Source organism: Hippoglossus hippoglossus, chromosome 12 (genome assembly GCF_009819705.1).
Source record: "Hippoglossus hippoglossus isolate fHipHip1 chromosome 12, fHipHip1.pri, whole genome shotgun sequence".
Classification (NCBI taxonomy): Eukaryota; Metazoa; Chordata; class Actinopteri; order Pleuronectiformes; family Pleuronectidae; genus Hippoglossus; species Hippoglossus hippoglossus.
This window is the reverse complement of record NC_047162.1, coordinates 20048347-20070039: the sequence shown is the minus strand read 5'-3', so window position 1 is coordinate 20070039 and position 21693 is coordinate 20048347. Positions and strand designations below refer to the sequence as shown.

Sequence of the window (21693 nt, the reverse complement as noted above, 5' to 3'; positions counted from 1 at the left end):
TGTGGCTGATTTCACGGCACGTTCCCGGCCGTGCCGAGCCCTCTGCTGAGGCCTGTGCTCTGACAGCAGGGGCCTGACAGCCTGTCGTCTCTATGGCAGACAGATAGCGCCACTTAACGCAGCCGCCGGAGGGAAATATGGCCTCTTTTATGACGAGGGATTTAAGTGATGAGTTAGCGTCAGCGGCCATGAAGCTGTCAGGCCGGCCGGGGTCACACCCGACACCGTGGTGGGAATCAGCCGTCAGAGTGGGCGGTGGAGGGGTGGGGGGGCGAGCAGCCCACCCACAGTCCTTTGCAGGTTTTAATTCCAGGCTGATTTTTGTTATGCAACCACCCCCCCAGAACACTTTTACAAGCCCCCCCCCCTGAAGCTGCTGTCTGACTGCACTCGGCTCGCTGTAATAAAGTGACCATTCATCCCGAGCCCCCTTTCACCAGCTCACTGAGGGCGGGGGGGCGTTCAGGCTGCGCTGGTCGTGCATGCAGAGCCGAGCTCGTCCGGCTGCATTTACTTTAATTGATCTTCAGATCCGAGGACGGTTCCTGCGACTTCCTTTGTGGCGACATGAGATTATGACGAGGACGAGTGGCGTCGAGTGGCGGACACTTCAGGACGTCACGGGACATTTAACTCAAAATTTAAACTCCATCTTTATGCATCAAAACTTCTACTTATTGGTATTTTCTATGAGTGAAAACCTGCTGACGTTTTATTTATGGTTTCAAAAACTGGATAAAAGTAAAACCTGCACATTCAATATGAATGGAACTTTCTATGGAGCAGCTTTATTTCATGTCTGTGACTAATCCTGAATCGTGTGAACAGATGAGATCTAAACAATCTACCTGCTGATGAAAGTACGATAAATAATATTTGCCTCGTACAGACGTGGTTATGGTCCCGGTGGCTGCGGCACCTTTTAAACAGCGGCTCGTCACTGCAGTCAGTCTCTGTTCATTTCCTTAATTAGGAGTTTTAGTTGTTGGGCTAAATGTCTTTTTAATTCATTAGTAATATCTTTGTAATTAGTGACTATTAGTGTGATCGGCTGAGGACAACTTTCAGGTGGCTTATCAAAAGCAAATTAAACATCATCAACAGACTAATGTGGGTTTGATGGTGCCGCGTTCGGAGTCTTAACTAATGACGGCGCTCGGCTCTCAGGCTGAGTGGCCCCATTAAATCAGTCTGCCCAACTTAATGTTCAGAGGTGTTAACAGATTGATTCGCTTAATCTGTTCAACTACATCAACAGCCAGCATGGGCCAGTGTGTGTGTGTGTGTGTGTGTGTGTGTTTTAACCAATTTCACAGTTCGTAGTCACGCACAGTTAAACTCAGTTTTGGGCCGAGCGCGCCCGTGATGAAGCAGGGTGAGGGGGTGGGGGGGGAGCTGGTGGTCGCCGTCGGGCAGAATGAAAACCTTCAAGTTCATTCAGCTTGATTAAACCCGAACGGGGACTTTTCTTCCCGGCTAATTATGTGGAAATTACAAAGACAATAAAGCATCTGGGAGTCATTCTTCCTCTTTCACGTTTTTCTCAATATTGTGACAGGCTGATGCATTGTGGGAGATCCTCGCCCCCCCCCCCCCCTGCCGCCACCGAGCCGGCGCGGAGCTGAGGTCAGCAGAGAGCAAATAGATGAATTTATAACTTTGGCTTTTCACGGCCGAGGAGCAGGGATCATTGTCCCTGTCTGCCCCCCCCCCCCCCCCTCTGCTGTTCCACCCCAGAGACCACCACTTATTCTGAGGACGTCCAAAAAACTCAGCCTGGCTCAGTAATACCCCCCCCCCCCCCACCCCCCACGCCCCCATCTGAATGACACAAAGAGGAAAACAGTGAGAAAGACTGCGAGGGCCACCCTGGTAACGGCGCCATGTTTTCTAATTCTCGTGGAAACTAACAAGTCACAGCGACGACGCTCACAATGAGCAGGAAGTCACGTCCGACCAGCACAGCCTCAACTCCGCCCACAGAGGGAACCTTTACAACCAGGTGATGGAACATGTTCTCCTTCTCTTAGTGCAACATATCATAACTATAAATATAAACGGGCAGCGACCTGTCCAGGGTGAACCTCGCCGCCCCTCAGGATCGTACGCAAAGGATAAGTGCTTTAGATAATGGATACAATACACTGGATTATATATTCTTTGGTTTTGGTTTTAGGTGAAGAGACACCTTCCCCTTGTATAAAACTGTTTGCAGACTCTCGGCTCCATTTCACAATGTTTGTGACTGCGAGGAACGAATTGAAGAAGTCAGGAGGTGAATGATGCAGAGCGAACGTTCAAACCAGCGGAGGTGACGTCGATTCTCCCACTCGACGCTTCTGGAAACAACGGGAATCGCGAGTATAAATAAGCCTTGAATCGCGTAACAACAGGTTTATTTATCCGCATGATCGTATATATATACGGTATATGAATTATTGTTTAAGATTAAAAGACACTAGAAACAAACAGTAAAACACAGTGAAGCACAGAGCTGAAACAAGATGTAAATAAAACATGACGATGATGCATCAAGTCCCAGAAACGAAAATTAACCTGAAGTAAAGTGAGTGCGTTTACAATTCCAGGGTTTATTCTATATAAATAAAGTAAAAGAGTATAACTATATATATCACGAGGGAACCACCGCTTTATCAGATCGTTTGTCTTTCAGTCGATCGAACCTGTTTTCTGTTCTTCTCCGTTCTCTTCTCACCTCGGATCCACCTGGTGTTCAACATGTCTTCTTCTTCAGCTCTGCTTTAATTAAATGTGCACTTCATTAATGTAAATTGTGGTGCTGGTGCTGGTGGGGGGGGGGTTAATGCCCTTGTTGAAATTCTGAAGAAAGTGCAGTGGCCTCGCGAAATGCTCCAGCATCGTTGCAAATTAGATTAGGGAGCAAGAAAGGCAGTAAAATTAGAATGATAATGGTTGATATGGCTCCCTGACAGGCATGACTATTCAAGGATCAATGGGATGTTGAATGCTTTGGCGGAGCCCACTTCTCAAAGGCCGGGGGACAAACGTCAGCCTACAGATGTGCCTTTTGGAAGCACTTGAAATTAGTTTAATTTGGTAAATGGTAGGGATTTAGAAGCTTTTAGTCCGACTATAACAAGACAAGAATACATTGAAATGTTTTGCCGTTTCCTCATTAGCATAAAACGGGGCAGGGCTCATTTGCATTCCCAACAAGTCCATTTTTTCCCTCCATCAGATGCTTTTCTCCTCCTCTATGAGATTACATTTGCATTCGCTGCTCAGCTGCGCCTCAGAATGAACACTGGTTTTTAACCTGCCGTAATCCCTTTAAAGGGGAGGGGACGGCTTGATTTTATTCTTGCTAATCTAATCAAAGACACCAATTACACAGTCATTTTGATTAAAGTCCAATAAGTCTAACGAGGATGAGGAGATCGAGGCTCCCGATAAGATCTGAGCTCTTCTCAGGTTCTGGTGAAATTATCATGTCTGACGAGCTCTGGAGCTAAAATATGTAAATGTCCAAAAAGTGAGTGAGAGGAGCTGATGATGAAGACTCTGTCTTTTACTCAGCCTCCCGCAGGCCGACATCCCTGACCTCACGGCATTGTGGGTAAACAGACGGAACTGGGTGGGGGGACGTGAAGAGGAGGGGGAGGGGGGGGGGGGGGGGGGGGGGGGGGGGTTATATATAGACAGCAAAGACGGAGGAAGTGATTTTACGTCTCTGAACCAAACAAGACAAACAGACGTTTAAATATCTGCAGAAAGACACAGATTCTTCTAAACTAAGAAAATGACTTCGTTAGATTATTAAAAACTATTAAAAAATTATATTTATAGTATGTAAAATGTATTATAATGATGTGTTTTCGTTTATAAACAAACCTTAAAACTCAGTAAAATTGCAGTTCACAGGAAAAGGAAGGGATCTGATTGGCTGGTCACCTGAGATCAGTGTGAGTCAGTTCAGGTGTCGCCTCCTTCAGAGGACGTGAGGACGTGAGGACGTGAGGACGTGAGGACGAGACGTCTGGTGTGAAGAGGATTTCCTTGATCGGTGTCACCAGCTTGTCCCGCCCTTATTGTTGTTGCCTAGCAACAGAGCTAAAGTTGGACATGACATTAAAGTTTGAATGGCCCTTGTTCTTTAACATGTTTACTGTCGGCTGCTTGGTTGAGTTGAAGCCTCAAGCTTTGAACATCAAGCCACTAACACCATGACGTCTTTGAAACAGTTTGTCACTGAAGTGCAGTAAGTCCTGGGACAAGTGGGACAAGTGGGACAAGTGGGACCAGGAAGGAGCTTCACTTCTCTGGGGTGGAAGGAAGTGTCGGCCAATCGGTCTTCAAATGCAGACTTTGAATTGAGAAGCATCCTCAGGAGATACAGACCCTCACGACACACGCACGCACGCACGCACGCACGCACGCACGCACGCACGCACACACGCGCACACACACACACACACACACACACACACACACACACACGCACACACACACACTTCAAATAGAGTGTCACTGAAGGTGAAACTATATTTTCTGACAGAATATTTCTAATTTAACTTTTTAAACTCTAATTAAACGCTGGTCATTGAAGGTCTGACATTCACATGATGCTCCTTTTTTCTTTTCCTTTGCGAGGGGGGGGGGGGGGGGGGCGGCAGGAAACAGGTCATGGCAAAGTGGCAACTGGCAGCCCCATAATTAATCAGCTTCCACTGTAATTAAGGTGTCCATCAACAAGCCAGGCACCAGCGTTCACCCCCCCAGAGCCACGGAGGCCTCAGGAAATCAACCTGCAGGAATAATGAGTTCACCTTTAACTGGCTTAGTAACAGATAAACACCATGTTACAGGCTGAATGCACAATTCATCCCATGGATCACCAGGAGGAGCCGGTCGGGACATTCACCTCCGAGCTTTAAGAAATGTGGACTGACGGCTGCTCGTCGAACCGACTAACAAAGTCCTCGTTGTTAATACTGCTTTTAAAACTTGAGGGTTTTAATTTTGTTGTCATGAGCAGCTGTTTCTTCCAAACGAAAACCACTGGACTAATAACTGTACAGACGTTCATGGTCTGAGAGGATGAATCCCACTGTCTCTGTTGTCCTGACTTCTTCTCTAGCGCCATCATGAGGCCCTGGAGACAGAACCTAGTGAGCAAACAGATAAAGTTTGATAAACTCTACATTTCTCATTGATTGGTCAGTGAACAGCTGCTAATGCTAATGTTAGCTATAGCAAGATGGCAAAATCGTACATATAGCGTTTAGCGACATCTCGCTCATGTTAGAGAACATCAGTCTTTTCATTAACTTGACCAAAGCCTGATTCTACAATCCAGGGACAGCGCCCTCTAGTGGCCGCAATAGTTACGATGCAAACAAAGAAATAAACTAGTTGAGTTTGTCAAAAGACGCCATTTGTTTCCAAAAGACAATCCACAATGTTTCTTATCATTCTAACCACAATCTGTCAATAAACTATGTGTTCATTAGAGTTTTATCAATTAATCAATTAGGTTTTTAGAAATATGTTTGTACCCACTTCAGCTGCACTCGTCTGTTAACACCCACCTGCCAGAGTGCTGTTGAGCAAGACACTAAATCCCAACCAGCTGCAGGGTTGTTGTCACGTGACCTTTGACCTTTCTGATCAAGAAAACCAATGAATTTCTCCTCCCGTCGATCAATAACTACTTAGTAAATTAAAATGTCCTATTTGCATCCTGTGTTTTCTCCTCAGATCGTTCCACACATTGAGTTTGAAGCCGTCGGACGTCCTCTCACTTCTCACTTGTGTTTCTCGGTCGCTCTTTAACCTTGAGCGTCTCCTCATTGCTAAAAGCGAGCGGTCTCTAAATGCAGCCATTCTCCGGTGAGGATGCCCCCCCCCCCCCCTGCAGCCGCGGATCAATGGTAAAAAGTGGAATTAGTCATTCTAAATCATGCAGCTGTGGTCGAAGAGAGCTCCTCCAAAAATCATTAAACAATCATGTATTCCCATTGATTTATTCTAAATACCTGAGGAGAGAGCAGATTAAAGCAGGGAAGAGGCGGCTAATGCAGATGAAGCAGCTGAAGGATGGGGGGTCCTCAGGGAACGCTTTTGTCCTAATCACAAGGAAACAATACTGCTGCAATTACCAGCCTAAGCAGGTCTATTAAGGCTCCTTCACTTGACATATTTATGTATTTCAGATACTGCAGGCCACATTAAATGGAGTTTACTCAGGCACTTTTACATTTCTGCAGTAAACAGTGGAAACACCAGGGAACCACCATCTGCTCTGTGACGTGGACAACATCAGAAACCATGAACCACGTCAACCTGGGCTCTGACCACGAATCAGACCAACGCTTCCAGACCAACATCGTATTGATCGGATTATTTATTTCATTAGTCAAACTTTTGTTCTGTCCAATATGAGACGATGGTGAAAACTGTCAAATCGACGTCTTTCAGACTTCAAATGTTCAAAATTCAAAACCAAGACACAGAGAGCGAGTCTGTGGTTTGAACAAGTTACATTCAGAGTTTTTACAAAGTAAAGACCTGTGATATGAAGGAACATCAGAGTCAGAAGGTGAAGTAGAGAACAACCCTGGAAACACCACGTCATCTCTCAGATTACCACAGACAGAAAGAATCAGATTACCACAGACAAGCTGAGCTCTATTCTGAGTGTCGATGGTCAGTTAACAGTTCACGTTGGTTTGTCTGTAGTTTAATTAGTGTGTTAATATCTCCATCACTTTGTGTTTGTGGCGTCTTGTCCTCGTCATCAGCAATGTCAATAGTCTGCTGACCCTTTTCAATGAGATTATTTTCCTTATGTATTTTTTTATTATTATTTATGAATCTGTAACTCATGTCTTCAGTGCAAAATTCTAAAACAAAAAACTGAAAAATGACTTAACTATTAAAGATTATAAAGAGAGTTTAAATTAATTTTCCATCTATCAACCGACGATTAATTCCCAAACTGTCTCAGCTTGATTCTTGTGTTTCTTTATGTTTCTTTATGTTTCATGAACAAAGTCCTCTGTTAAATATCAATTTTTCAAAGTGGTGTCACTGATGTGGAGATGATCAAATAATAATGAAATAATTATTGTAATTATTGTAAAAGTGAAGCGATGCTCAGACAAACATCAGGAGAATCATTTCTTCACTTTATCCACTAAACCTGTTTAAATATATTCACCACACAAACATTTACATGTAATAAGATTATTTCATTTACAGCAGCCTGATAAAATACAGATTAATAGGAAATATCACTTTAATTCAGAGGCATGAATATGATGAAAATCTAAAACTATAAATCTAACCACAACTCATTTCTGGTGAGACTTTAAAGCCTTGTAACTTATTCCCAGAGAGAAAATATTAATCAGGGCAGATTAAGCGCTCGGCACATTTGCTTAATATCTCTGAGGAGACGGAGCCGAGCATATTTTAAATTACACATCTATAACAAAGCTTTTACATCTGAGCTGAAGTCGTCTGAGAGCTTTACTCAAATCCTGCAGCAGAAGTAAGGAGCGAGGCGACACTGAGCTGAAAGAGACGCACAACAGGAGGATTTCAAGAGATTAAACAGATTCAAGTTTCCACAGTGAAGTGTTGCAGTCGCACTGAGTAAAGACTCTGAGATATTGTTTCCAGAGGTCAAACGCAGCGTTTGATTGGCCGTGTGGACAGAACGAGGATCCTGTGTTCAGCTGAGTAAAGACTCTTTGTGTCGGAGCTGATGTTTGAACAGCTGAGAGTCGACTGGTCCGAGGCCTTAAACAATGATTCCTGCACATCTCTGAAAACAATCACGTCTCTGTACAACGTCTTTATCTGCTCCAACGCTCAGAGCGACACGGACACGACCACTGTTTCATCACTGACAAATCATTTAGTGTCTGAAGTGTCAGGAAATCAAAACCATCGGTCGAAACCTGCTGCTGATGCATCTTATCTGAAACTTATTCAACTCAAACTTAGCAATGATGAACATCACTATTCTTGGTATGTACATTTAAAGCTGTTTTCAGACATGAACTGAAGTCGACACTTGTTCCTGACGTGTTCCTCACATGTTCCTCACATGTTCCTCACATGTTCCTGACGTGTTCCTCACATGTTCCTCACATGTTCCCCACATGTTCTGCAGGTTCTGTGTGTGAGAACAAATGTCTGAGTCAGTGTCTCTGGACATGTTCTGGATCTTCTCCTGCAGCCTCCTAGTAAAATGTGTGTAAAGTGTCCTCGTGAGTCCATGTGAGGACACAGCAGGACAATGTGTGGAAGCTTCCCAGAGAGCGAGTGGACGTGTTGATGAGGTTTCTAACACGTGACGGACGTGAAACTGGAAGAACACAAACATCTCAGGATGAAGAAGAGGAGCCGTACACGTAGAAGACGAAGACGTCAACTTGGAAACACGAGGAGATTCCAGATCTTCTGGTGATGAGGGCCGACGCCGGTGTGGATGAGCTGTAAACAACAACACTGATCTTTCCACAGCAGAGTTTATACGTCATGTCCGGCCTCCTGCTGCTCTACAGGCTCCGCCCCTGCTGCTCTACAGGCTCCGCCCCTCGCCTGGATGTTCCCACATGTTCCTGTTTGAACGAGTCGGACCCGACAACCTGCTGCTGCTGCTTCACAAACACTGACTACAGGAAATGAACAGACAATATTTCACTGAGTTCATGTGTGAAAACAGTAAAATATTCCAGAAATATTCATATCCGCACCACACACAGCTGCTAGTTACATCCTTCAGGAAACAAGACATTCAGTTGCATTGTGGGAAATAGGCACCTGTGTTTTTGAACTCACACAAATCCAGTGACAAGATGGAGGTTGAATTGTAACTGCTGGAGTATTAAACATGAAGATGACGGTAAATCAGATGTGACTGAATGATAAGAAGTTGTGTTCCTCCATCTTCTCCTCTCTCACTCTGAGCAGCAACAACAAAAACTAAAGTCAATTCAACTCTGATGAAACGAAAAAGTGTGTGCGTGTGTGTGTGTGTGTGTGCGTGTGTGTGTGTGTGTGTGTGTGTGTGTGTGTGTGTGTGCGTGTGTGTGTGTGTGTGTGTGTGTGTGTGTGTGTGTCTGTGTGTGTGTGAGAACAGTATCTTGATGTAGAGCAGTTATGCTGAAGATCGACTGGGCACAAACTTGTTGAGTGGAGCCGAGGAGCCGGTCGATATTTCTTTAGCACAAACACAGAAAATGAAAGCACTTTTAAAGGCTGAGGCGACTGTTCTGCCACAGCAATCTGCATCCAGCGCAGGATTGACTGCTCCAGCGGCTTTAGTATGTGGGTAATCAATGAGGGTAGGGGTTGGGATGTAATGATTAACTCTATATGTAGGTTCCTTAGGCTGCCTAGAGGATGACTGGGGACACACACAGGCTGAGGGAGACAAAAGATCCATACCTTCACATTAGTCACCATTTACCACATTACTATATTACACTGTTTGTCTGCAGCCGTCACAGACGGAACAGGAACTCTGCTGCATCGCTCATATTCATTCATCAGGACAAAAACTGAGAGACACTGAAGAAGAACTGATCAGTAACACAGACAGAACACAGCTGGAGGAAGAAGAGGAAGAAGAGGAAGAAGAAGAAGAAGAAGAAGAAGAAGAAGAAGAAGAAGAAGAAGTGAATATATGGAAACTAAGCGATGACTGAAAACAAATGAAGAATGTTTAGATGATAAATGACTTAAAACAGCTTCACTGAGAAGAATCTGATCAAGTTGAGGAAAGAAAAGTGTTTCTACAGAACATCATGATGTCACAGACAAGCTGACCTTTGACCTTTTGGATATAAACTTCATATGTTTATCCCATCGGACATTTGCGTTAAATCTGGGCACGATTATATTGTGAAGTCTGGGTTAGTCAGGTAAGGCTAGCTAATAAAAGAAGCTAAGCTACTGTAAAAAGGTAAGCTAACATATAACGTAAGCTAACATAAAAGATTAGCTAACATAATGTTAGCTGGCCGACTGTAAAAAGGTAAGCTAACATGAAAACATAGAGTAACATACAACGTAAACTAGCATAAACATAAACTAACGTAAAAACTTAAGCTAACATAAGCCATCATTAAAGGTAAGCCAATGTGAAATTATCACTATGGAGAGAACACATGTGTGTGTCACTGAATTTATCTGCATATCTTAATACACAACAACAATAAGTCAAATGTGGAACAACAACAATGGATCTGACGCATGCGACAGACGTGATGATGATGTAACAGCGATGTTAGCTATTTAAGTAAAACATGAGCTATAACGTGTGCGTGTGTGTGTGTGTGTGTGCGCGTGCGTGTGTGTGTGTGTGTGTGCGTGCGTGTGCGTGTGTGTGTGTGTGTGTGTCAGCTCTGCAGCATTAATGTGTCTCTTGTGGCCTCATGTTGACAAAAGCTAACTGATGACAGCACAGCGGACACAGCAGTCGGCCATATTGGAGGAAAAAACAGTGTTGACCCTGCTCAGATTGGATTTACCGCACGGCTGGATCCAACCACTGGTCGACATGATGGATTATTGTAATGGCCACCTCAATGGCCCCTTTGTCATGTTTAAATGGCAATACATTTTATCTGTGGGGGGTTAACCACGCCAGGCTGAGGAGGCAGATGATGTGTTTGAGGTGTAAATAAAGAAGTGTCACAGTCGGACTTTGTGCTGACGAGCTGCAGGTGAGACGACGTGTTCGTCTCCATCGCGCTGCGTCTGCCTCTCAACCCGCCGCACGTTATTACTATTGATCCTCCTTCATCATGTGCATTAATCAGACGCCATTAAAACACATTATTATATGAGGCTGGAGCAGCGCCAGGCTGCGCACTCACACACACACACACACACACACACACACACACACACACACACACACACACACACTCACACTCTGCTGGTATTTATCCCAGCGTCCATCTTTCCAGCTATGACCACAATCATCTGGTTTATTGACGACATGTTGATATGTTTATACGGTGCAACATATATCAGACCTGAGGCCATGACACACACACACTCACAGAAAACATGCACACACACTATTTCTCACACGTGCACTGTTGAGTCGTCCAGCTGCACAATGACCACTGCCATTCATTCTTGTGTGTATTTTACTTCCTTCTAACATTGTCATGTTGTACTTGTCATTGTCATGTTGTACTTGTCATTGTCATGTTGTTTTTAGTTTTTTTTAGATATGAACAATGTTCCAGAGTTCATGTGTAAAAACATTCACGTTAGTTACATCTAAAGATAAGAAGTTGTTTCAACTCAGCGTTTCATGTCGACTTTAAGTCACTTACCCTCAGGCCGTCGGCTCATTTCCATCGTTCTCGTGTTTTCACTGTCGTCAACCTTCAAATTAAGACAGAAACAGAAACAACATGAGAACTGTTTTTAATTCTCTATTCATGCAAACTGTCAAACTAAAAGCAGCTGAATGGACTGATCAGCTCCTGTTTGCAGTGACCTCAGTGATCACTGTGATATTGATGGAAACTTAAAAACATGAAGTTCTGCAGTGAGAAGAAGAATCGGTTTCCAAGCTTCATGAACATTAAAGCAGAATGTAACTCATGATTAAACGTCATGATTCAGGAAGCTAACGAGTGAACTTCCTGCAGATAAAAGTGGTGAGAAACTCTGCAGTTGTTGTTGGTAAAGACACTGATAGAGACTCGGTCACGCCGGTTTCCAGCTGTATTATCTACAGCATCTTCTCACCCAGCAGTCATTAGGAGTGTGACTCTGTGAACTCACAGGCCAATCATTACACTCTTATCAGCAGCAGCGTCTGTGACGCTGTGTTCCCATGAAAAACTGCTTCAACACTTGAAGAACCAAACCGTCAAAGTTCACTTCCTACATTCCACAAGCTTTCCATCGATTTCAGCGTCTGTGAAGTTTTACTCACAGAGGTCGTTGTTCATGCTCGTTTGGATCCTCAGTCACTGTAACGTCTCTTCCTGCTGAATTTACAACACTGCTCAAGTTACACCAATATTTTAATAACCTCAGAATGATTTATCCAGTTTTCTATTTCCTTCCTGTTCGTTGACGTTAGCAACAAACATGTGTTCAAGTTCCAGGATGTTTTCTGATCTGAGTCTGAAGTACAGTACTCCTGAGTACTCCAGTAGTCCACAGTACTACAATACTCCACAGTACTACAATACTCCACAGTACTACAATACTCCACAGTAATACAATACTCCACAGTAATACAATACTCCACAGTACTCCACAGTACCACAGAACCCTACATGCACCAAATGAACGTCCTCGTCGTTCAAACATTAAATCGTTGGAGATGGAGTCCTGATTGGTTCAAATCCCATTCAAACTGAATATATTCAACACTTATATTCTGGTTCAAATTTAAACTGAAACATGTAATGGAAATTTACTTAGTAACCACTGTGCTTGGGCCTACAGCAGAAGTTTCCATCTAGCTCGATATGAACTTTAATCATATAGCATGTGAACTTCTGTCTGAACACAGAAAAGTTGGTCCTGCGGTTAAACTGTCCTCGATTTGAACTCAGTCATGAACTCAGTTTGAGGAAATCAGCTAAATTTGTGTCTAGTTTCAGTTTGACACCTGTTAGACACCAGGGGGCGTAGGCTTGTCTGTTCTACCTGATAAAACCCAGCTTGTATCAGAGTCTCTTCAGCACAAGCCTCTCAAGCCTGTGACGGCTGTTTGTGCTGTGATCCTTCAAACTGTCTCAGAACATCGGATATTTCCAGATTTCACTAACTAACACTAATAAATCCGTACGGACTCGGGGATGCTCGTCTGCTCTCATCTCATTTACACAAGTTACAGCTTCATGTTGTTAGTTTGTGGTGTGGAGTTCATCTCTGTGTACTTTCTATGTTTGTTGTTAATTTCATCATTTTGCAAGATTTTCTTCATGTTTATGTTTGAGGATCTTTGAAATCCCATCTGAAAAGAATAAAATAAAGTGGCTGCTCCTTTAAATCAGCACATGGTTCAGTCACAGACGTCCCTCAGTCGTCTCGGAGCTCATAAAGGCCTCAGACAGCCTGCGGAGCGCTGCAGTGCACAGCTACCTGTCCTCTGAACCAGGCAGGTGGGTCTGTGCAGATGTTTGAGGAGTTGTGCAGCGAGCGACATGACTGGATGACAGCGGAGAGGAGTGAGCAGGACAGGTTCATCTATTTGGAGATAGACAGAGCTCCCACGCTGCAGCAAACAGTCTATAACAGAATGTAAATGAAGTAGCCTGAGCCAACAGACACTACTTTCTCTCTATCATGAATAAATATTAGTAGTTCTCACTCTCCGGCCGAGCTGCTTGTTCTCCCACAAAGCCCCGAGAGCGGCGTCACATTCCTCCCTTCCTGTTGCTACACCGGGCGGCCGCGTCGTCCTCGGCGCTGGAGACACGGAGGGAGGGGGGAGGCGGCCTTGTTATCAAAGAGCCTGTTGGATGGTAAACACAAAGTCATTAACCTGCGACCGGGCTGGGTGGGGAGGGGGGGGGGGGGTCGGACTGTTTGGAGAGGAGATTCCCTCGAGTCTCGGGGGGTGGAGGGGGTGTCAGGACGAGATGGACTCATCAAATTGGCTTTGGCTCCAGAGTGAAAGCGAAGCCGGTTAAACTGTTTAAATCTCCATTCATGTTTGCATCGTCCTCAGGAGACACTGCTCAGTGAGGACGAATCCAGGAACGTCTGAAGACTCATCTCCGAGGATTAACCAGGGTTAATCCCAGATTACGTTCACTGTCAGGATGTTTTATCATTTCACTTCCTGAAATATTACAACAGGGTTATATTCAGGTAAAAAACATGAAGTCACGTCAACCTCCAGATTTATAGTTTATTGAATATCACGGACATAAATAATTTAAATACCAACACTGAGAACAAGACATGACGTTTAATCACATATTGACTCTGTTTAGTTTGACTCATTTATTCCATTTCCACTTAAACTCAAAAGATTGTTTTGCAGAAAAAAACATAGAAACTATCCTCGAGTTGGACCAAGTGGGATAAACATCCCGTCCAGTAGATCCAGACCAGTGCAGGCAGGTGTTTATCCCAGTTACACATGACCGCTGCAGGTGAAGAGTCATGTGACGTGTGTGTTCAGGTGAGTTAGTGTGGACGCAGATTATTATTAAAAACACTCATCTTAACAGATGCTTCAGTTTTGAAGCGATGAATTAATTACATCAGATAAATACAAACCAAGGTCTCAGATATTTAAATGTCTTCTTCACGGTTTCCTTGTTGTTGTAATAAATATGAATGAGCGTTTAAAGACAGATTCCCGTCGGTTCTAAAAGACGACGGCTGCCGGCAGGAAGCAGAAAGTTGCAGCAGCCGCTCGTGAAGACTTGATGCGAGCGCTGTCTCTGGTGACAGACGGCTGTCTCCTCGGCGGCCGGCAGCGTTAAATGGTTTCTCTGTCAGGGAGAATGGAGGGGATAAACTGCACTCTCCAATCCCCAGACCCATTACAGCGAGCAGATGAAAAGGCGGACGGACAGGCTATACATGTTCCTCCACTTTTATTCAGCGGCAGCAGCTGATAAACAAAACAGCAAATATCCACTGCATTTTTTGACAGCCACTTTTCTCCTGCCACTCCACATAAAGACGCCGCCGCCCCTTCTCCCTGTCACACTGTCAATCAGCGCTCGGCCTCGCTGACGGACGCCGCTGCACGTCTCCGATATCACATTAATCCCAAGCAGCTGGAAATATTGGGATGGGAACTGTAGTCATTATGTAGAAGACGATTAAATGTTTCTGTGTCTATTGACTCACGTCTGTGGTTTATTCATTTGTTTAGTCAATAGTGTCGTTCAAATGATGTCGTTAATTATGTATGAAGAGTCCAGGAGCTTCATCCTCCTCCTCGTCCTCCTCTTCCTCCTCCTCTTCGTCCTGACAGATGTAGGAGGAGGAGTTTGGGGAGTTGCTTGGTCTCTTCTCCATGTTTACGCTCTTTTTATCCTTTATTCTCAGTCCCTCTGCCTCCCTCTCACTTCATGAACCTTCAGACCTCAGCTGAAGATCATTTTCTTCTTCATCCTCTCGTCTGAAAAGGTGAAAACAAGCTGTGACGTGACCTTTGAAGAAGGTGAACGTTCAGCTAACCGATTCAGATTCCCTCTCTGTTATTGGAGGGAGGATGAATATGAACGATGTCAGAGACGTTCACGCTTCTTATCTGAAAAGAATCATTTGTCGTCGGCGAAGAAAAGTCTCAAAGATTTCAGTCAAAACCAGAATAATTATTTTCTCCACACTCACAACCGAGACATTGATTTGTTTCCATTGATTCTTAGAGGCACCATGTTGGCTCAGTGGTCGTGAGAAAGACGGGTCGTCCGCTGATCTGAAGGTCGGCGGTTTGATCCCTGGCTCTTCCATTCCGCATGTTGAAGTGCCTTTAGGCAAGATGGAGCCCAAACTGCCCCCGGTGTATAATCAGACTGGCAACCTCCTCTCCTTCACCAGGAGAGGAACATTTTGTTTCTTTCACTAGTTTTTCTTCTGTATCTTATCGTCATTGATGTTTTCTGCTCAGTTTGTTGGACACATGTTAAAATGTGCCAGACGTTGGATGAACGTTCCTCTGGAGGCCCGGCGCTCCAGAATGACAATGAAAAAATTAACTTAATGTAATTATTGTCTATGATAAAGTCAGTTACTTTATTATAACATAACTTTATTATAACAGGTAGAAGCCTTTGACATTTGAGCCCTTCAGACTTGACAGTTTTTTTAATGAGTCATTATGTACTGAACAAAGTTATTAAAAAAAAACTGTAATAAATCATTTTATCTAATCAGAATATTTGTAGATTCACAATATATTTTAAATCATGTTAGAATCAGGTGAATCAGCTCCAACAAACATCAGGCCTCAGTGTCTCTCTCTGAGGAGTCGTGCTCTGAGGTCAAAGGTCGACCACTGTTCCCTTGTCAACTCCCCCCTGAGCAATTTCCATTCTAATGTCACACTTCCAATCTATCAGAGCTGTGACGGACGTCAAACAGCGGCTTTAAGTCGTCGTCCCCTGGGTTCAGTTCCTGCTCTAAACCCACCGCTCGGTGTTCGGATCAGACGACGCAGCTGCTGCTCAGTCACAGGAAACACGGATTCTTCTACTGTACAGAAATACTCATTTAACTTTATTAGACGTGTGGATTCAGACTAAACCTCTGTACAGCATGAGTAGCTACAACAAGTATCACTCAGTAGATCTCACACCTTCACCAACAGTCTCTTAGATCGCTGACTAACTGGCTAACTGACTAATTACAAATAGAATATTAATCTGCAGCTCTTACAAAGAAATGTGTCTCAGTGGTTCACGCTCGTCGGATGTGAGCGTCTGATCGAGAGAGATTCTGAATGTACGACGAGTCAAACTGAGTAAAGACCTGCAGATCGTCAGCAGAAAAATTATCTCATTACATTACATCACATATGATGTTATAGTTTATCAATGTATATATAGCAAAACCTTCTTTGTCATAAGGGTTTGATAATGACATCTGAGGCATCACTGACCGATTCATTTCATATACATCAGCTGATATATACATTTTTTTTACTCTCCATAATTATGAAGCTGTATTAGTGACGTGAGAAATGAACTGAATCTTTGAACAATTAAAAGAAATCTTAAAAAGTGTGTGTGTGTGTGTGTGTGTGTGTGTGTGTGTGTGTTTCATATTTCACAAACAGAATGATGTTTTCCAGCGTTGGTGCGAGATGCTGGTTCCAGTCGCTGCGTCCCCCTCATGCCTGACTCGGGATATTAATGCGCTCCAGTAACTGTTAATTTCACTTTGGAGAAGTGATTTATGGGTAGACGGCGAGCGGAGCCGTAATCTAATTGAGATCAGAATGGCTGTTTCTCACACAGTCACGCCTGCACCTTCCAGATGGGGCACCATGATTAATGCATAATGAGCAAATAATTCATGGAATTAATAAAAAAACTATTCTGGTGTCTTCATGGAGAAAAGAATAAATACAAACAGGAATCCAAGTGTTTTTGTCGTTTGTGCGTCTGACTGCGTTTCTCTGCCGTGAGGGGGCGGGGCACCGGTCGATGGAGAGAAGCAGCGTAATCAATCAGAGATCAGAGTCTCTGAAACAATGAGGAGCAGGGGGGAGGAGCCTCCTTCACGTCCGCAGCGCTCAAATCATGTGACGGCGACAAGATCTGAAGATCCGCCACGTTAGAGCAGTGTGATCAGTAAACAGATTTTAAAGGTTAAAGATCAATGAAGTGACGCAGCAGAAGATCTGAGTGTATCTGAATAATCATTTTCATTATTGATCAACCTGCTGATCTTCATCTTATCTTTAGAACTTCCCACAATGCAATGTGGCTGCTTCGAATGTCCGGTTTTGTTTTAGATTCACAACATGTGACAAAACGAACATCAGGTCCCAACAATTAAATATTAAAAGACTCTTGAATATCAAAACAGCAGCTGATCAATCTCAAACACTGAAATGTAAAGGAGTTTGATTTTGTGCCTCGTTTCCTGTATAAAGAAAAACTCATGATCCATCAACACAACCAGGAAACCTTTGTCTCAAATGTTCGGTGACGATAAAGTTATTTAATCTGTTTTATTTTATAACCGTGTTAAAACATTGAAGTTGACAGAAACTGTTCAAACCAGTGTGTGTTCATTTCTTCTTCTGGTGTTTTTATTCCTCAGGTCGCTGTCGTGCTTCCTTTCACGTTAACTGTAAACGTGTTTCTCTGACGCAGCTGAAACAGTCGAGACTGAACCTTAACGTTCCTTCTGAACACGAAGCAGCTTCAATCCTCTCGATTGGCAGTAAAAGGATAAACGTGATTTAGCGTCGTCTTTAGAAATACCTGCGACCTGGACATTAGCCGTGTGAGTGTACTTGAGAAGACGGATGCTGCGTGAGAAGTGACGATGGAGAAAGAAGTGCTGCGTTAATCGATTGACCGAACGTTAACGTTTTCATCTTAAAACAGCAGCTGCTCTCTGACGCTTCACTCAGCGCCGACACAAACTCCTCTATTGATTTTTACATCAGGATCCATCTTTCTGCATTAGAACACATTTACAACAACGACCAATCAGGTGCATTCATCATTATCTGATTTATGTATCGTCATCGAGCGACGACCGTTAGACGTGTCCGCCGGGTTCAAGTGTCTCCGAGGTAATGAACTATGTCTTAAATGTGTGTGTTAGTGTGTGTCACCGTGTGTGTCACCGTGTGTGTGTGTGTCCTCAACGACGAGGTGGAACTGTTACTGACAGGAAGTGTTGAGTCATGTGACTGATAAGAACCAATCAGGAAGAGAACGTGGGCGTCTGCGTCATTGTTTACAAAAGTCTCAGTCTCTGTTCGTCCAGACTAAAACACAACCAGAGATTTCAAACTAAAACGAGACACAAGTCTCTGACTTAGGGCTGGACGCCAGCTGTAACCATAGCAACAGTCACAACACAGTAACGTCTGTTTACTGAGTAAAGAGGTGACACCAACACCGACTCTTACAAATTGGTATTTTTCCAGTTTATAGGATTAAACGGGACTGAGGGGCCTCACTGAGGGGCCTCACTGAGGGGGGGGGGGGGGGGGGGGGGGGTCTGAGGAACAAAGAGACTGAGCTGTCGTCAATGTGAGGATCAGTTTCCACTAAAGAGCAAACTGATCCTGAACCTGTTCCACTGATCAATGATCATTAATACAAATAAACTAAAACTAATGATATTCACAGAGGGGATTGTTCTCTGATTTTCATAAACTCAGTTGATGGAGAATTCTTTAGTTTAAGCTTTAGTGGATTTAAAGTCTGGTCAGATTCAAGTGTTACTAGATTATTGAAGTTAGATTTGATTTAGAGTCGAAATGTGGAGAAACTGAACGTTTTGATTTTCACAGAAACGACAGATTAATGTGAAGCAGCAGAATTTAACTGAGACCTTTAAATAAATATCACAGGTTTTATTGTGTTAATGTGGTTTCTACCGTCCAATCACACGTCTTGTGATTCACATTTTACACACACACACACACACACACACACACACACACACACACACACACACACACACACACACACACACACACACACACACACACACACACACACACACACACACACACACACACACACACACACACACACGCTGCTCAGCCACATTATAATGTCTCTATAAAGTCTTGTGACCTCACAGTTTCTCTCGTTTACGACCAGTGACTCTAAGTGTGTCCGATCCTCAGGTATTTATCCAGAGTGAACAGCTGCTCTCTAAGGAAAGTGAAGTCGCCCTCAAACCGTGGGACCTGATTTAGCCGTCATGAGGGGGGGGCGGGGCCTGAGTGGACTGGATCACATGGTTATATGTACAGATCCCTGATGATGTTCACATTCATTTAATCGATAAAGACGTGAGTGTGTAACTCGGACTTTATAAACTGGTCGTTTGTCGAGTCTGAAGCGGTGAAGATGAAGACGAGTCCACTTCCTGCCTCGTGCTTCACGACAGAGTCACAGCGTCTCATCACGACCATGAGAACATCAGTGAAAACTCAGCGGACACAGATTCTGTTTGAAACTGACGCCCATTAAGTGTCAAACTTCATATTTCATTCATGTGAACTAAAGCTCGACGGGGGTTTCTGGAGCAGACACTGATATTAGAAAGCAAAATGTATGAAGCTGTTCTCTGTCGTTTTCTTTAAGAGCCAACTGAAGCTACAGAGTCCAAACAGGAAGTCGACAGGGACTAGAAAACAAACTGCTGTCCTACGAGCCGTGTGTGTGTGTGTGTGTGTGTGTGTGTGTGTGTGTGTGTGTGTGTGTGTGTGTGTGAGATGAGAAATTAGATTATTGTATCATCTTAAAGACAGATGAAGAATTTCTAATTTAATGATAAATTCTAATGATAATGGAACAGAGAGATGGACTGTTCTAAAGGAAACATCATGGAATTAAATACATAAACATCGATCCACTGTCAAACAGGCGCACGCACACACACACACACACACACACACACACACACACACACACACACACACACACACACACACACACACACACACACACACACACACACACACACACACACACACAGTTTATTTACTTGTTCAAGGAAAATCAAGGCTCAGTTCGACTGAACCTTTTTTACCAAGCAGAGTTTTATTTAAGACTAAATAAGTAAAGATTAAACCATGAACAGAGAAATGATTGATGACTGTTCTGATAATCGATTACTGATCAATATCTGGAGGAAAATAGTGACTGAATGTTAATATTTACTGGTGAGAGTTTCATGCTTATTGTGAACGAGGGACTTTTTTTCCACCGACAGCCGACGCTCGTTACCGACAAATTACTATATTCTATAATAATATTCTATATAGAATATATATTTTATTAGCGTGCAAATGCTTTGAGTTTGAGTCTGAACATGAAGAAATACAAAGGTGTGTGTGTGTGTGTGTGTGTGTGTGTGTGTGTGTGTGTGTGTGTGTCAGGGAGACGGAGGAGGTTTACTCAGCTTCTACATTAAGTTGAATCTTCTCTTCATTACTGAAGAACAACAGGAAGTGTTCGGACGGACTCGACCTGGCTCGGCTCCTAATCACTGGCGACTGAGCTTTAATGGCGTTCGGACTGTTTACCTCATCGTATGTGAGAGGAATGAGGAAGTTAGAGGCTCCGACTCGCACCATCACTGAGAGAAGTTCATTAGTGTGTGTAGGTCAATTACAAATCTGTAAAAATGTTTTAACGTGTGAACTTAGTAAAATGTTGTCTGGACATGTTGTGTAGTTGGTGTTTGTGAAGCAGCAGCAGCAGGTTGTCGGGTCCGACTCGTTCAAACAGGAACATGTGGGAACATCCAGGCGAGGGGCGGAGCCTTGGTAGAGGGGCGGAGCCTGTAGAGCAGCAGGAGGCTGGACATGACGTATAAACTCTGCTGTGGAAAGATCAGTGTTGTTGTTTACAGCTCATCCACACCGGCGTCGGCCCTCAGCACCAAAAGATCTGGAACCTCCTCGTGTTTCCAAGTGGACGTCTTCGTCTTCTACGTGTACGGCTCCTCTTCTTCATCCTGAGATATTTGTGTTCTTCCAGTTTCACGTCCGTCACGTGTTAGAAACCTCATCAACACGTCCACTCGCTCACTGGGAAGCTTCCACACATTGTCCTGCTGTTTCCTCACATGGACTCACGAGGACATGTTACAGACATTTTACCAGGAGGCTGCAGGAGAAGATCCAGAAAATGTCCAGAGACACTGACTCAGACATTTGTTCTCACAGACAGAACCTGCAGAACATGTGAGGAACATGTCAGGAACATGTCAGAACAGGTTCCTGACATGTTCCTCACATGTCAGGAACACGTCAGGAACACGTCAGGAACATGTCCAGACCTCAGTTCAGGTCTGAAAACAGATGGACAGGGGGCGCCCTCCTCAGCTGCTCCCGGTGACATGACTAAAGAGGTTCTAACGCCTGGTTGTGACATCACGAAACCCCCGGGGCCTTGGTGAACATGGGAAAACGGAGAAAACAAGGCACAGTTTGAGCCGAGTCACTATCTGAGCTGACAACTTTCTATTTGTGCTCTAACTTTC

The 21693-nt window shown here is 43.9% G+C and overlaps 1 long non-coding RNA gene across 1 annotated transcript; it reads left to right on the top strand.

Annotated features, from left to right (window-relative positions):
* The first annotated feature begins 6743 nt into the window (after positions 1-6743).
* LOC117771403 lies at positions 6744-18488 on the top strand. Its single transcript, XR_004615582.1, has 3 exons — positions 6744-6754; positions 15993-16002; positions 18359-18488. It is a non-coding gene; the product is annotated as an uncharacterized LOC117771403 (long non-coding RNA).
* Positions 18489-21693: the final 3205 nt, after the last annotated feature.